Source organism: Mustela nivalis, assembly GCF_964662115.1.
Source record: "Mustela nivalis genome assembly, chromosome: 6".
Lineage (NCBI taxonomy): Eukaryota > Metazoa > Chordata > Mammalia > Carnivora > Mustelidae > Mustela > Mustela nivalis.
Window position 1 is genome coordinate 114,707,701 of NC_139025.1, and position 15,659 is coordinate 114,723,359.

The window sequence follows — 15,659 nt, forward strand, 5'->3', positions numbered from 1 at the left end:
GAAAAAATCTGTACTTTCAGAGCAAGCTGGAGGCATCCGAGGTCCAGCCTCGGGTGTGGGCTCTTTCTTCCGTGGTTGATAATCTCTTACTAAATGCCGCCCAAGCCCCCTCCCCCAAAACAAAACTCCTCGAACTGGGGTACATACTTACTGCAAGCATTAAGACATTGCTTAGACTTTGGATGCAAGACGGAGAATACCCGGCAATAAGACAGGCCTCTTCAGCACTTCAATCCTGTGGGCTAGTGAAAATCATCCCAAAGGCTTGCATTTTACAAACCTCACTTCGAATAGTTGGATGGATAAACCAGTTAGGGAACCCTTGTTTATTGGGGGTGGAAAGTAATGGGAGCTTGAACTACAGCAGTGGGGAAGGAAGAGGATTTGTAGAGCCAGAAGATAGTGGGTATCCAGAAGGGCAGGTGTTAATACAGGAACAGTAGGTCAAAGTATGATTTCAGGACTGAGCACGTGCAGGGCACCTCTTTATGTGATTTATGTGATACTCCTCTCCTCCAAGGAGAGGAGTCATTTACCTAAGTTACAAAATAAAGGAGCTGGACTCTGAATAAAGAGATTATAAAAATTACTAATGAAAATACAGAGATTTTTGTTGAGAGAATAGTTCAAAGATATTCCAGTTATCCTCTCTCTGACCAATATATCAATCAGAAAAGTAATGAACAACTATTAAAAGTTAAAAAAAAAAAAAAAAAGAAGAAGAAGAAGAAGAAAGAAAGAAAAACAAAAAACCCACTAGGGGTGCTTAGTCGTTTAAGCATCTGCCTTCAGCTCAAGTCATGATCCCAGGGTCCTGGGATCCAGCCCTGCCATGGCTCCATGCTCAGCGGGGAGCCTGATTTTTCCTCTCCTCCCACTCATTCTCTCTATTGCTATCGCTATCGCTATTTCTCTCTCAAATAAATAAATACGATCTTAAAAATAACATAATCCATATATTTAGAGACTAGCATAGAGATGGTAGCAAAAGTAAGTCAGTTATTTAACAATATGAATTCATCAAATTAGTGTATATTCAATTCAATATGGCCATGAATTTTAATTAGATGAATACCAAGAATAATGACACATAATATAGTAAATGATATTTGGTTGTTTTCTCAATTTTTCCTTTTATTAAAGAGCTTGATAAATGAATAAAACATGGTTTAATTTCATATCTGTGTCTTCTTATAAAATTGGTTTACATATCAGGAAAAGAATTCACTGTCAGACAACGAGTCCAGATTTTTGGTTCATCTAGTCATCACTGTAGAAGCAGAGAGGAGGGAATGACTGATTTTGCCTGAGGAAGTCTTTCACAAAGGAGGTGAGTTTTGAGCTGGCTCCTAAAGCATGAGTGAGCCAAGCAGGGAAGGGAGCATGGGCAAAGCACAGAGGAGTGAACAAATAGGCATATAGGTTTTTGAAAGTTGCCATTAAGCCACTCCCTTTTACAAAAGACCTACATCAGTACCTGTTTTCACTAACCCAAAGAAATCTGGAGGATTTTTGTTTTTACCGAAAAAAAAAAGGGGGCGCAAAAAGTGAAATAGTGTTGTTCAGTATTTGTCTTGCACCCAGTCATCATAGAGGCAGTGCATGTCCCAAGCAGCAGGAGTGGCCTCGCCGCCGTAGCTTTAAACTGTGTCTGGGAACATCTGTGTGTTATCTCAGTTTATTTTGGGCATCCATTAAAGATGTGTTGTAAGGTATCAGAAAAGCCCAAGAAATTGTTTTTTAGGTCTGGGAATGCTCAAAAATTTTCCATATAAATGAGTGGTCATTGCTTTGTCTTTGCTTTACACTACTTTGATTTATGAAGGGTGTCCTAGGAATGCTCTACTTTTAGATAGCAAGGAATCTTTATTGAGCATAGTGTTAATGGGGATAGCCAAAGGAGATGTGCCATGATTATCTCACTTTTACCATACTCTTCTCCCTGGAATGACTTTCCTACCTTCCACTCCCACTCTACCTACTTGACTTAACTTTTGTTTTACCACCCTATAAATTTCTGACTTCTCAGACCTAGGTAACATCCTATAACCCTTTGATTTTACCTCCAGGAGAGAACTTATGTCATAGTATTCTAATTGCTTGCCCATTTGTCTGTCTTCGCCATTAGAGTAAAAGCTCCTTAAGCACAGGTTCTGTGTTCACTGTTGTATTCCTAGCCCTAGGCACAGTGTCTGGCATATAGCAGTTGCTCAATTAAGACCTGTTAAATGGGGGCGCCTGGGTGGCTCAGTGGATTAAGCCGCTGCCTTCGGCTCAGGTCATGATCTCAGTGTCCTGGGATCGAGCCCCGCATCGGGCCCTCTGCTCAGCAGGAGCCTGCTTCCCCCTCTCTCTCTGCCTGCCTCTCTGCCTACTTATGATCTCTCTCTCTGTCAAATAAAATAAATAAAGTCTTTAAAAAAAAAAAAAAAGACTTGTTAAATGAGTACCTGTAGGACTCTGCATATGTGTTCTGCAATTTAGCATCTACTTTTCCTTCAGGACTTAGCCTAGACTAGACCAACAGTTATGCTGTGAATGGGGTACAAGTGTGCTGAGGCAGTGATTCCCTCAGTCCTTAGGTTGGCCAGGCAGAGCTTGGGACAGCTACATATCTTAGCTGGTCACCTCCAGCCAAGAGCAATCTCCTTCCTGTATGTGCTATGAGGAACTTTGAGAAGCACTTAGACATTACCTCTTTTGGGGTACTTCATTTTTTTTTTTTATGTTTTATTTATTTATTTGACAGGGAGAGAGATCACAAGTAGGCAGAGAGACAGGCAGAGAGAGAGGGGGAAGCAGGCTCCCTGCTGAGCAGAGAGCCCAATGCAAGGCTCGATCCCAGGACCCTGAGATCATGACCGGAGCTTAACCCACTAAGCCACCCAGGCACCCCTTTTTGGGTACTTCTTTATGGCACCCTCACTTTAGCTTCTTGTATGCACCACAGACCACATGCTGAGTGAATGGTGCTGTTTTCACAGTTCTGTCTTTTTACTGCCTGAGCCAGGACTCTGCACATAGTTAAGTGTTCAACCAGAATTTTTTGAAAGAATGCATGAATGAGGGAGCATTTGTGTTTAAATTTTAAAGACAGTGAGAATTTCAGTGTGTAGACAAAAAGCAGTCTGCGAGGAAGGACTAGAAATTTGAAGGAGAACTTCATCTAACGTGTTTGGTTTAGGATCCAGCAGGTCCTAGAACAGTATCTGGCACACAGACGTTTAATGAATGATTTTGAATGAATAGAATGACTTGGCACTGAACCTAGGCAGAGATCTCTGAGGAATCTAGAGTGATACCGGGGTGGTGAGATGTGTTGGTCTAGAATCAATAGTGTATGAAGAGAAATACTGATAAAGATGTTAGTTTCACTTTACTGTAGGTTTTCGCCTACTTTAAGCTTATATCTTTCAACCCTATCCAGGGTGAGGGCCACCGCCTCTGATGTTGGGAGTTTTAGACCAAAAAAGGGCTAGTTTCTATAGTTAAGACCACTGTGTGATGTTTAAGGCCCATTCAGTGACGACTCCTTTGGCTTAAACTACATCCTGCTCCAGGCAACCTAATGGCTGCTCTGGATTAGGATTATCTTGGCTCCAGTCTGATCTCTTAAGCCTTTTGCCTAGAGCCTTAGTGGTTATAAATGCTTATGTTAGCCAAACCCACAGATGTAATCTGCAACCCCCTTCAGGGAGGTGGGGCACTGATGCAACTTTAAACTGATTATGTAAGTCCCTTATGGAAAGTAATTTACCCCCTTTGCACGCTGGAATTCCCCAATCAGTCCTAAAAGATTTATCACTCATTTCCTTGCCTTCTTACCATCCTCCTCCTGCTTGGGTCCTCCATGCCTTATTTTCCTTCCTTGACTAATAGCTAGGCTCTAGTCTCCAAGAAACCTAGAGCACAGATCCCTTCAACACTTCTGTTTTTGGCCATCTATTAACATTTGACTTCAGAAAGCATTACTGGCATACTACACTGATTCAGGTTTCCCAGTTGTCCAATTTCACTGATGTGATGGGTAGACCTCTTTGTCCTAAGAGCACAGTTAAAATGTCTTCTGTTGGGAGTGCCTTTTGTATCTTTCTCTTAGATTTCTTTTTTTTCTATATCTCAGTATTGATTATCCCTCTTAGAATGTTTCTGCCATGTAGGTGACACAGAAAATGCCCTGGGGCTTCCTGCCACCTGGGAAAGAACTGGGGAGGTGAGTCAGGAGGTGTCCAGAAGAAAGGGAGGAGCATGATGCAGATCTAAGCTAGCAGGAGTCCCTGTGGTACCAGGGTAGTAATGCCTAGCTTGCCTGTGTAGAGTATTCATTCAAGATCTGGGTCATGGCCCCAGCTATAGTGTTCCTGAAGTATCCTCAGCATCTCTCTTCCATAGGGACCTGGCAGGTTACTACCACAAATAGGCAGTTGTTCAAAATTCAGTGGTTTGAATATTCTGCTCCAGGCCTCATGCAATCATCAGTAAAGATCAAGCATTCATGACATTCCATAGAGATAGGTTCAACTTCTAACAAAGATTTAGGGAGAAACACTATGCTACTGAACTCAAATCAATATATGCTATTTGAAAGAAATATGTACGGGTGCCTGGTTGGCTCAGTCGGTTAAGCATCTGCCTTCGGCTTGGGTCATGATCTTGGGGTCCTAGAATTGAGCCCTATTCCAGGCTCCCTGCTCGGGTGGAAGTCTGCTTCTCCATCTCCCTCTGCCTCTGTTCCCACTGAAGCTCTCTCTCTCTCTCAAATAAATAAATAAAATCTTTCAAGAAATGAAAAATTTGTGTATGTGCTGTTTGTAATGCATATTTGAAAACTATTTAATCCTTCCTTGTAAACTTTTGCTTGAATTAAAACAACCACGAACCAATCTCTTTGCCCTACCCCCGCCCCAAAGGGGTATAGAGGTCTAGAAGGAAATTCTGAAAGGCATACAAGGTTAGACCTAGATATGACCTTGGAAATTATCTAGTTTACTTCTTATTTGAGCTAAGAGAACTGAGAACCAGAGAGGTGAAGCCTGTTCCTCAAGAACAAGAATAGGATATTGTTCATATTGAAACTTCCAGCACCTAGTGACATGTACATGGCAGACGCTCAGTAAAAGTTTGTTAAATGACTAAATCCATTCCTTGCTACACATAATACAGTGCTTTGCATGCAGTAGGCACACCAATAAATTTTTATACTGCAGTTACTCAGCTAGGAGCAAATGTAGCCAGAGAGTGGTGAGACTGGAACCAGACCACAGATGTGTGGCCTTCCTGACTGGGATTTTCTCTACCCCACTGGACTGTGCCTCTGGAAATACCTGCAGTCATCTAGTCTCCTTGAGATTGAATGCAGTTGAATCATGGAGTCCACTAACCCTACATCCTGTTCTTATCCCCCTGCCTTATTCTAGAAAGGAATGATCACTGGATTTGAATGTGCATGGCAACTTTCAATTAATGTTAGAGCCAGAAAGAAGCAATGATGCGAGTAATATAGAAGTCACTGTTTGGCCAGTGCTTCTCTCCCTTGACAGCAGCTGACTCCCTAAAGTTTGCTTAGGAAAATAATAAAATCCATTAATCTTCCTTGAGTCCACATTAGCTAGATAGTGGGAGGAGGCCATGGAAGGATAAAGAATTGTTCAGAGTCAACGAGTGAGCACACAGGTAATTATGAAGTCATCAGAGCTCTATCCATGGAGATAAAGGTCAAAAAAATAGTGATCCTTCTAATTACTATGAGTGATGATATGTAATATAAGAATGCCTCAGGGGGCACCTGGGTGGCTCAGTGGGTTAAGCCTCTGCCTTCTGCTCAGGTCATGATCCCAGGGTCCTGGGATCGAGTCCCACATCGGGATCTCTGCTCAGCGGGGAGCCTGCTTCCTTCTCTCTCTGCCTGCCTCTCCATCTACTTGTGATTTCTCTCTGTCAAATAAATAAATAAAATCTTTTAAAAAAATGCCTCAGAAATCAAAATGATTCTTCACATTCTATGTGCAAAATTTGGATACTTGATGTTCTTGTTAGAGATCTTTTCGTTGCAAGGAAGAGAACCCAGCTAGCTCAACAGTGGGGAGTTTATCATCTTCACAAGCATCTAGACAAAAAAAGTTAGTTATAGCTAAGGTCAAATGGCCTGTAATATCTATTAGGAATCAAGGTCACCCCCTTCGGTCTCTCAGGACCCATTCTGCCTGTCATCCCCACCCCTGCATCTGTTTCATTCTCCTTCTCTTCCTAATTTATTCCCTTAGTATTCCGGTTTTAAGTTCTCCAGAGAGAGAATATGATTGGTCGAGCTAGGAAGAGATGTCATTCTTGATCAAAACAGCTGTGGCTATAGGTAAGACACGACAGAATCATCTAATCTGTAGATGATCAAAGCTCTGTCTTTGAGCCGATGCTAGTGAAGGAATAGATTCACTTAGAATTGAGCATGTGGGGAAATAGTGACTGTCATTTATTTATTATAAAAGTAATGTATACTTATTTTTAAGAATACAAGAAGCACAATGTTGTGGGTAGAAGGTATGATCCTCAGTTCACAAATTCAGCTATACAGGAATTACAGTTTTGTTTTCCAGGATAATTTATTGTCTAACTTCATGACAGCTGGGTCATGAGGGTCTACAAGAAAATATCCCCATAGTTCTTCCTGATGTTCATACCCTTCCCAGGGCTTACTTTGTACTCTTGAGCTCTTACCCATGCCAAGGGACCACATAAAAGCCAGAAAGAAAAAGACTGCTGGCACTTCAGTATGTAGTTCTGTGTATGTATATATATGACATAGTATGTATGGTCATTTCTGTAGATGACCATTTTCTATAGCACACATCCATAATCTTTTTTTTTTTTAAGATTTTATTTATTTATTTGACAGAGAGAAATCACAAGTAGATGGAGAGGCAGGCAGAGAGAGAGAGAGAGGGAAGCAGGCTCCCCGCTGAGCAGAGAGCCCGATGCGGGCCTTGATCCCAGGACCCTGAGATCATGACCTGAGCCGAAGGCAGCGGCTTAACCCACTGAGCCACCCAGGCGCCCCACACATTCATAATCTTTAACAGCAGAAAATTAGAGCATGATATCACTACCATCATGCTCTAGTTTTTCGGTTAACAATGTATTATGCCAGGTGGAAAAAGTCAGTCAGAGAAAGACAAATGCTATAGGATTTCACTCATATGTGGAACTTAAGAAACAACAAATGAGCAAAAAGAAAAGAGAGAGGCAAACCAAGAAACAGACTCTTAACTATAGAGAACAAACTGATGGCTACCAGGGGAGTTATGAGGGATGGGTTAAATGGGTGAGAGAGATTAAGGAGTGCACTTGTGATGAGCACGACGTGTTGTGTGGAAGTGTTGAATCAATATATTGTACACCTGAAACTAATATTACACTGTATGCTAACTAACGAATTTAAAACTTTAAAGAAACATTATGTAAAAGCTAATACTCTGGAGTTTTCCCCAGTTTTATAGAGATACAATTAACATACAGCACTCTATAAATTTAGGTTGTACAGTATAATGACTTAATTCACATATAGCATGTAATGAACACCACAATTAGTTTAGTTAACATCTATCATCTCATATGTATGTAATTTTTTCCTTATGATTAGAACTCTTAGGATCTACTTCCTTAATGACTTTCATATATATATCATATGGCAGTGTTAACTATAATCATCGTGTTGTACATTGCATCCCTAGGATTTTGTGCCTTTTGACCACCTTCATCCAATTTCCCCTCCCCTCACTCCCTATAATATTCTATTTTTATAAAATAAATAATAGTAATGGTAGCTACCATATACTATGTACTTATCATGTGCCAGACCATTTTAAGGGTTCTACATGTTTGTTGAAGCCTCACAACAACTTTATGATTGATATAGATGCTCTTATTATTCCCATTTAATAGATAAAAAAATCAGAGTTGAGGGTTTAAATAACTCCCAAGATGACAGAGGGGAATAGTGTGAAAGTTCCATAAGTTCTTCATTAGTGCACAGTAGGTTTCTTCCAAATTGTCTTACATATAAGCAATACTACAGCGACCATTATAGAGGATATTGGTTGCCATGCCAGCATCTATTTTTATACTTTCCCACCATTAACACCTTGTATTTCCCTTCAGAGTTTCACTTTTCAGTTTCGTGCCTTCAATGAGATTGATCACAGCCCTAGGCCCTTCCTGGATTAAGCTATATAGTCAGGGCTACTTTCCCCACCCACTCTCTATAAATACTTGGAAACATGGGATAAAAATTTACATTCTTACCAATGATGTATGAAAATGCTCATTTTGTCACTCTCTTTCAACATTAGTATTATCCTTTCATTGCTACTGTTAATGCCTTGAAATTTATTTTAAATATATGTAATAAAATTAATAAGTAAGATCTAGGAAGACAAAACAACATACTTGATTTCCATGTCATTATAGAAAAAGAGAAGGACCAAAGAAAATTGGATCATTCTGGCAAAATAAAAGGGAGATAGGAGAAAACAACAATATGTATTTAAAAGAAAATAGCCCTGTCTGTCTGAATTATCACATTGTATTTAAATAGGTTAAATACCACTTATCAAAGACAAAGACTCGGGGCGCCTGGGTGGCTCTGTGGGTTAAAGCCTCTGCCTTCGGCTCAGGTAACGATCCCAGGGTCCTGGGATTGAGCCCTGCATAGGGCTCTCTGCTCAGCGGGGAACCTGCTTCTCTCCCCCTCCCCTCTCTCTGCCTGCCTCTCTGCCTACTTGTGATCTCTGTCTGTCAAATAAATAAATAAAATCTTAAAAAAAAAAAAGACAAAGACTCTCAGATTGAACAAAGAACAGTCTAAATGTTGTTAGTAAGAAATATTTAAAATAATAGTGAGTACCTGGGTGGCTCAGTCAGTTAAGCATCTGTCTTTGGCTCAGGTCATGATCCCAGGATCCTGGGATCAAGTCCCACTTTAGGCTCCCTGCTCAGCAGGGAATCTGCTTCTCCCTCTGCCCCCCCACCACTCATGCTCGCTCGCGTTCTGTCTTTCTCTCTCTCACACACACACATAAAAATAAATAAAATCTTTAAAAAATATTAAAATGACACCAAATTAATCTATGACAAAGTAGGAAAAGATATATATAATGGGGGAAAAGACAGTCTCTGCAATAAATGGTGCTGGGAAACCTGGACAGTCACATGCAAAAGAATGAAACTAGGCCACTCTCTAACACCCTACACAAAAAATAAGCTCAAGATGGATTAAAGACTTAAATGTGAGACCTGAAACCATAAAACTCCTAGAAGAGAACATAAGCAGTAATTTCTTTGATGTTGGCCATTGCAACATTTTCCTAGATGTGTCTCCTAAGGCAAGGGGAACAAAAGCAAAAAGAAACTGTTGGGACTACATCAAAGTAAAAAGCTACACAGTGAAGGAAACCATCCACAAAACAAAAAAGCAACCTACTACTGAATGCGAGAAGATATTTGCAAATGATATATTTGATAAAGGATTAATACCAAAATACATAAAGAACTTATACAACTCAACACCAAAAAACAAACAATGCAATTTAAAAATTGGCAGAGGACTTGAATAGATGCAGATTTCCAACAGACACATGAAAAGATGTTCAGCATCACTCATCATCATGGAAATGCAAATCAAAACCACAATGAGATACCATCTTATACCTGTCAGAATGGCTAAAATAGAAAAGAAATAGCAAGTGTTGGCAAGGATGTGAAGAAAAAGGAATTTTCCTGCGCCATTAGTGGGAATATAAATTGGTATAGCCGCTGTGGAAAACAGTATGGAGGTTCTTCAAAAATTTAAAAATAGAAATACTGTATGATCCAATAATTCCACTACTGAATATTTACCCAAAGAAAATGAGAACACTTTTTGAAAATATTTATGCACCCTTATATTTATTGCAGCATTATTTACAATAGCCAAGTCTAAGTGTGTATTGATAGATAAATGAGTAAAGAAGATATAGGGCGCCTGGGTGTCTCAGTGGGTTAAGCCTCTGCCTTCGGCTCAGGTCATGATCCCAGGGTCCTGGGATCAAGCCCCACATTGGGCTCTCTGCACAGCGGGGAGCCTGCTTTTTCCACTCTCTCGCTCTCGCTCTCACTCTGTGTCAAATGAATAAATAAAATCTTTTAAAAAAAAGAAGATATATATATATACACACACATATGTACGTATATATCATATATATATATATATATATGATATTATGCAGCCATAAAAAGGATGAGATATTGCCACTCAAATAACGTGGGTGAACCTAGAGGGTATTATGCTAAATGAAATAATACAGGGGAAAGCAAATACCGTATATGATTTCACCCACATGTGGAATCTAAAAGACAAACGAATAAACAAAAAGCAGAATCAGATCTCTAAACACAGAGAACAAGCTGAAGGTTGCTGGAGGGAAGGGAGTGGACAATGGGCAAAATTGTTGAAAGGGAGTAGACAATACAGGCTTCCAGTTATGGAGTAAGCCATGGGAATCAAAGGTACACATAGGGAATATAGTCAATGATATCGTAATAGTGTTATATGATGACAGATAGTAGCTGCAACTGTGGTGAGCCTGACATAACGTAGAGAAGTTGAATCTCTATGTTGTACACCTGAAACTAATATAATATTGTGGGTCAACCATACTCAAAAAAATTTAAAAATAAAACGATAACAAAACAATGACAGTAAAAAGAAAAAAAGGTATATCACAGATAATGTAAACAAAAAGAACAAGTTACAATATGACAGAAACCAAGGCAAAAATTAAACAGAACAAAGGTGAATATTTTTAATAATACAGGGTTCAAGTCACAAAGAAGGTGGAAATTATGAACCATCACACACCTAACAACAAAAAACCAAATATAAATATAAAGAAAAACTGGAAAAATTATAAGGGAAAAAAACTATAATTAAGATATATTAACATTTATCAGGGAATATTTTATCAAGTGCAGAAAAAGTAAATAATGGGAACATCTTGAACAATATTAATAATGTGACTGTAATAGATTTAGAATCATTTTCTACACAAGTAAACTCAAAGCTTTGTATCTTACATATTGTTTTTAAATGTTTATAGGACATTGAGAAAAACTGACCCAAAAAACCCCAAATATTGCTAAATTCCAAAAAGTGGAATTCATTTTTTGAGGTATAATTGACATATAACATTATATTAGCTTTAGGTGTACAACTTAATGATTTGATATTTGTATGTATTGAAAAATGATCATCACAGTAGTCCAGTTAACATCTACCAGCATACATAGTTACATTTTTTTTCTTGTGATGAGAAGCAAAAAGTAGAATTCTTATAGGACCTGTTCTTTGATTATAATATACTAAAACTGGAAAAAAAATCTAAACATGTGGATACATTTAAAAAAAATTTTTTTAAAGATTTTATTTATTTATTTGACAGACCAAGATCACAAGTAGGCAGAGAGACAGGCAGAGCGAGGGTGAAGCAGGCTCCTTGCTAAGCAGAGAGCCCAATGTGGGGCTCAATCCCAGGACCTTGAGATCATGACCTGAGCTGAAGGCAGAGACTTAACCCATTGAGCCATCCAGGTGCCCCATGTGGATATATTTTTAAAATTCTAAAGAAGGGATGCCTGGTTGACTCAGTTAGCTAGGTGTCCGACTCTTGATTTTGGCTCAGGTCATGATCTCAGAGTCCTGAAATCAAACCCTGCATTGAGCCTTTCATCAGGAAGTCTGCTTGAGATTCTATTCTCTCTCTTCCTCTGCCCCTCCACTGTCCCCTTCTGTGCTCTCTTTCTGAAATAAACCTTTTAAAAAATAGAAAAATAAAAGGACAACTAAACATACTAGAAAGCTTGTGCTTTGATTATAATATCCAAATTACTAGAATAAGTTCCTATGTCCCAAGTTCAGATAGGGAAAAAAATCAATATTGTATAAATAATGGCTAATATATTAATTCAACAATGCTATATTTTCATTATTACTTGTGACTACTAACAGTACATGTTGATATTACTGGTGGAGCCAGTCTGAAAAACAGTATGGAGGTTCCTCAGAAAGTTGAAAATAGAGCTACCCTATGACCCACCAGTTGCACTACTAGATATTTACCCAAAAGATCCAAAAATACTGATTCGAAGGGGCACCTGATGTTTATAGCAGCATTATCAACTATATCCAAATTCGGAAAGAGCCCAAATGTCCATCAACTGATGACATCCAGATGGCCAACAGACACATGAAAAAGTGCTCCATATCACTCAGCATCAGGGAAATACAAATCAAAACCACAATGAGATATCACCTCACACCAGTCAGAATGGCTAAAATCAACAAGTCAGGAAATGACAGATGCTGGCGAGGATGCTGAGAAAGTTGAACCCTCCTACACTGTTGGTGGGAATGCAAGCTGGTGCAGCCACTCTGGAAAACAGCATGGAGGTTCCTCAAAATGTTGAAAATAGAACTGCCCTATGACCCAGCAATTGCACTATTGGGTATTTACCCTAAAGATACAAACGTAGTGATCCAAAGGGGCACGTGCACCCGAATGTTTATAGCAGCAATGTCCACAATAGCCAAACTATGGAAAGAACCTAGATGTCCATCAACAGATGAATGGATCAAGAAGATGTGGTATATATACACAATGGAATGCTATGCAGCCATCAAAAGAAATGAAATCTTGCCATTTGCAACAACATGGATGGAACTAGAGCATATCATGCTTAGCGAAATAAGTCAAGCAGAGAAAGACAACTATCATATGATCTCCCTGATATGAGGAAGTGGTGATGCAACATGGGGGCTTAAGTGGGTAGGAGAAGAATAAATGAAACAAGATGGGAATGGGAGGGAGACAAACCATAAGTGACTCTTAATCCCACAAAACAAACTGAGGGTTGCTGGGGGGAGGGCGTTGGGGAGAAGGGCATGGGATTATGGACATTGGGGAGGGTATGTGCTTTGTTGAGTGCTGTGAAATGTGTAAACCTGGTGATTCACAGACCTGTACCCCTGGGGATAAAAATATATGTATATAAAAAATAAAAAAATTAAAAAAAATCAACTGATGAATGGATAAAAAAGATATGGAGTATATATACAATGGAATATTACTCAGCCATCAAAAGAATGAAATCTTGCCATTTGCAAGAATGTGGATGGAGTTATAGAGTATTATGCTGAGCAAAATCAGTCATCGAAAGACAAATACCATATGATTTCACTCATATGTGGAATTTTTAAAAAAGATTTATTTATTTATTTATTTGGGAGGGCCCAATCAATTCAATAAGGTAAGTTTTGTAAAGGAAGAGACAGAATTACTACTCTTTGATGATGATGTAATGTTTACTTAGAAAACCCTAGATAATTAGCCAAAGGAGCTATTGGAATTAAAATAACTCAGTCAAGTGGCCTGATAAAAGATAAATACATAAACAAAATATCTGATTTATATGTTAGGAATAATAATTAGAAGACGAAATGGGAAAAATGTGATTCCCAAAAGCAAGTTGGTTAATGTATGTAAAGCACCTAGCACAGTTCCTAGTAGATAAGAGGTTATATTAACAAACTATAAAAATAATACTGATTTCATAGATTCCTAAAGGTGAAATTACTGAGAAAAAAGATAAATTTTTAAGATTCTTGACTTAATACATGCTAATTATTATTTTAACTTTGAAATTTTTAAAATATGGTATACATATAGGACTCTGGTAATCAATGCCCAGATCAAGAAATAGAATATTTGGGACGCCTGGGTGGCTCAGTCGGTTGGACGACTGCTTTCGGCTCAGGTCATGATCCCGGAGTACCGGGATCAAGTCCCGCAGCGGGCTCCCAGCTCCACGGGGAGTCTGCTTCTCCCTCTGACCTTCTCCTCGCTCATGCTCTCTCTCATTGCCTCTCTCTCAAATAAATAAATAAATAATCTTAAAAAGAAAAAAAGAAATAGAACATTTCCAGCACCCCCAAAATCCCCTTGTGTCTTTTAAATAGTTCCTAGTCACCTTCCTCCCAAGGTTATTTCTGACTTCTGAAAACATAGATTAGTTTTGCCTGTTTTGTACTTCATATAAATGGAATCATACCTATGTAGTCTTCTGTATCTGGCTTCTTTCACTCAGCATTATATTTATGAGATTCACCCATATTGCTCGTGTGCTTGTAGATAATTCATATTCTATATATTTTTTCATTGTACCATGGTTTTCCATTCTTCTGTTGATGGGCAATTGGGTAGTTTCCAATTTGGGACTGTTAGGACAGGTGCTGCTATGGGCATGGTAACACATGTCTTTTGGTGGACACATGGATAATTTTGTGTGGCCTACCTACCTAGAATGAGAAGGACATGTGTTTATTCATCTCCAGCAGATACTGCCAAGCAGTTTTTCAGTGACTGTACCAATTTGAATTCCCAAAAGAAGTGTATGAGGGTTCTAGTTGCTCTGCATACTTGCCAACAGTTTTTCATTTGAGCCATTTTGGTGGATGTGTAGTGATATTGCACTATGGTTTCTTTCTTTCTTTTTTCCAAGTGGTTAACCCTTTTATTACCCAATAGAGGTAATTGACAGTGATCACGTGGTACATCAGGTTTCCCCTTAGAGAGGCTCTGTGAAGTTCAGATTCTCCAGGACACACTTGTAAAAATGGACAAGACACATCAATATCTCCTGATATTAATCATGTTGAAAGAACAGTGATGCTCTCTACATAACTTATTCCTATACAATATTTGTTTCAGTTTTATATACAGATTCTTAATCTGGAATAGCAGTTGTCAAATTGTCATGATCCAGCACAAAAAGTAATTGCACAGCCCCCTACAATTTATAAATTATAGACACAGAGTAGTTGTCATTTAAAGAAGCACATTTAAATACAAAATAGGAAAAAAATAAATACAAAACAGAAGTTTTGAAAGGATAAAATAAAATTTTGTATAACTTAAAGTTTATTCTTTTCTCTACATATACATGATCAGAGGCTACTTTTACTTAATTTTAGGCGTTACATGATTAAGAAACCCAAATATCATACTATGCGCTGAGCACCATTCTAATGCTTTTCAAACATTAATTCATACAATTCTCATAACTGCCCTGGGAGGAAGGTACCATCATTCCCATTTCACATATACGAAAATTGATGTATAGGCGGCTAGATAATGGGCTCAACATCAAAGAGCTAGTAAGTAGGACTGCCAAAACTTTAATTGAGGCACAATCATAACTGCTATCCTATTCCTATTAAAAAATCATCTATCTCAAAAGTCATTCATTATTAAATCAATCCCAAATTCCCAGGTGCCCTGGTGCATTATGGTTTTAATTTGCATTTTCATCATGACTAATAAAGTTGAGCACCGTTTTATGTTTATTAGCTGTTGTCATGTCTGGCAAAACGTCAGTTAAGGACTCCGCTCCTTTCTTGATTAGGTTGTCTCTCTCATTGATCTGCAAGTGTTCTTTATATATTCTTGCTATGAGTTTTTTGTTAGATATACATATTGAAAAGATCTTACTCCACTCTATGGATTGCCTTTTTACGTTCTCAGTGGTATCTTCTTGTGAATAGAAGTCCTCATTTTATTTTATTTTGTTTTATT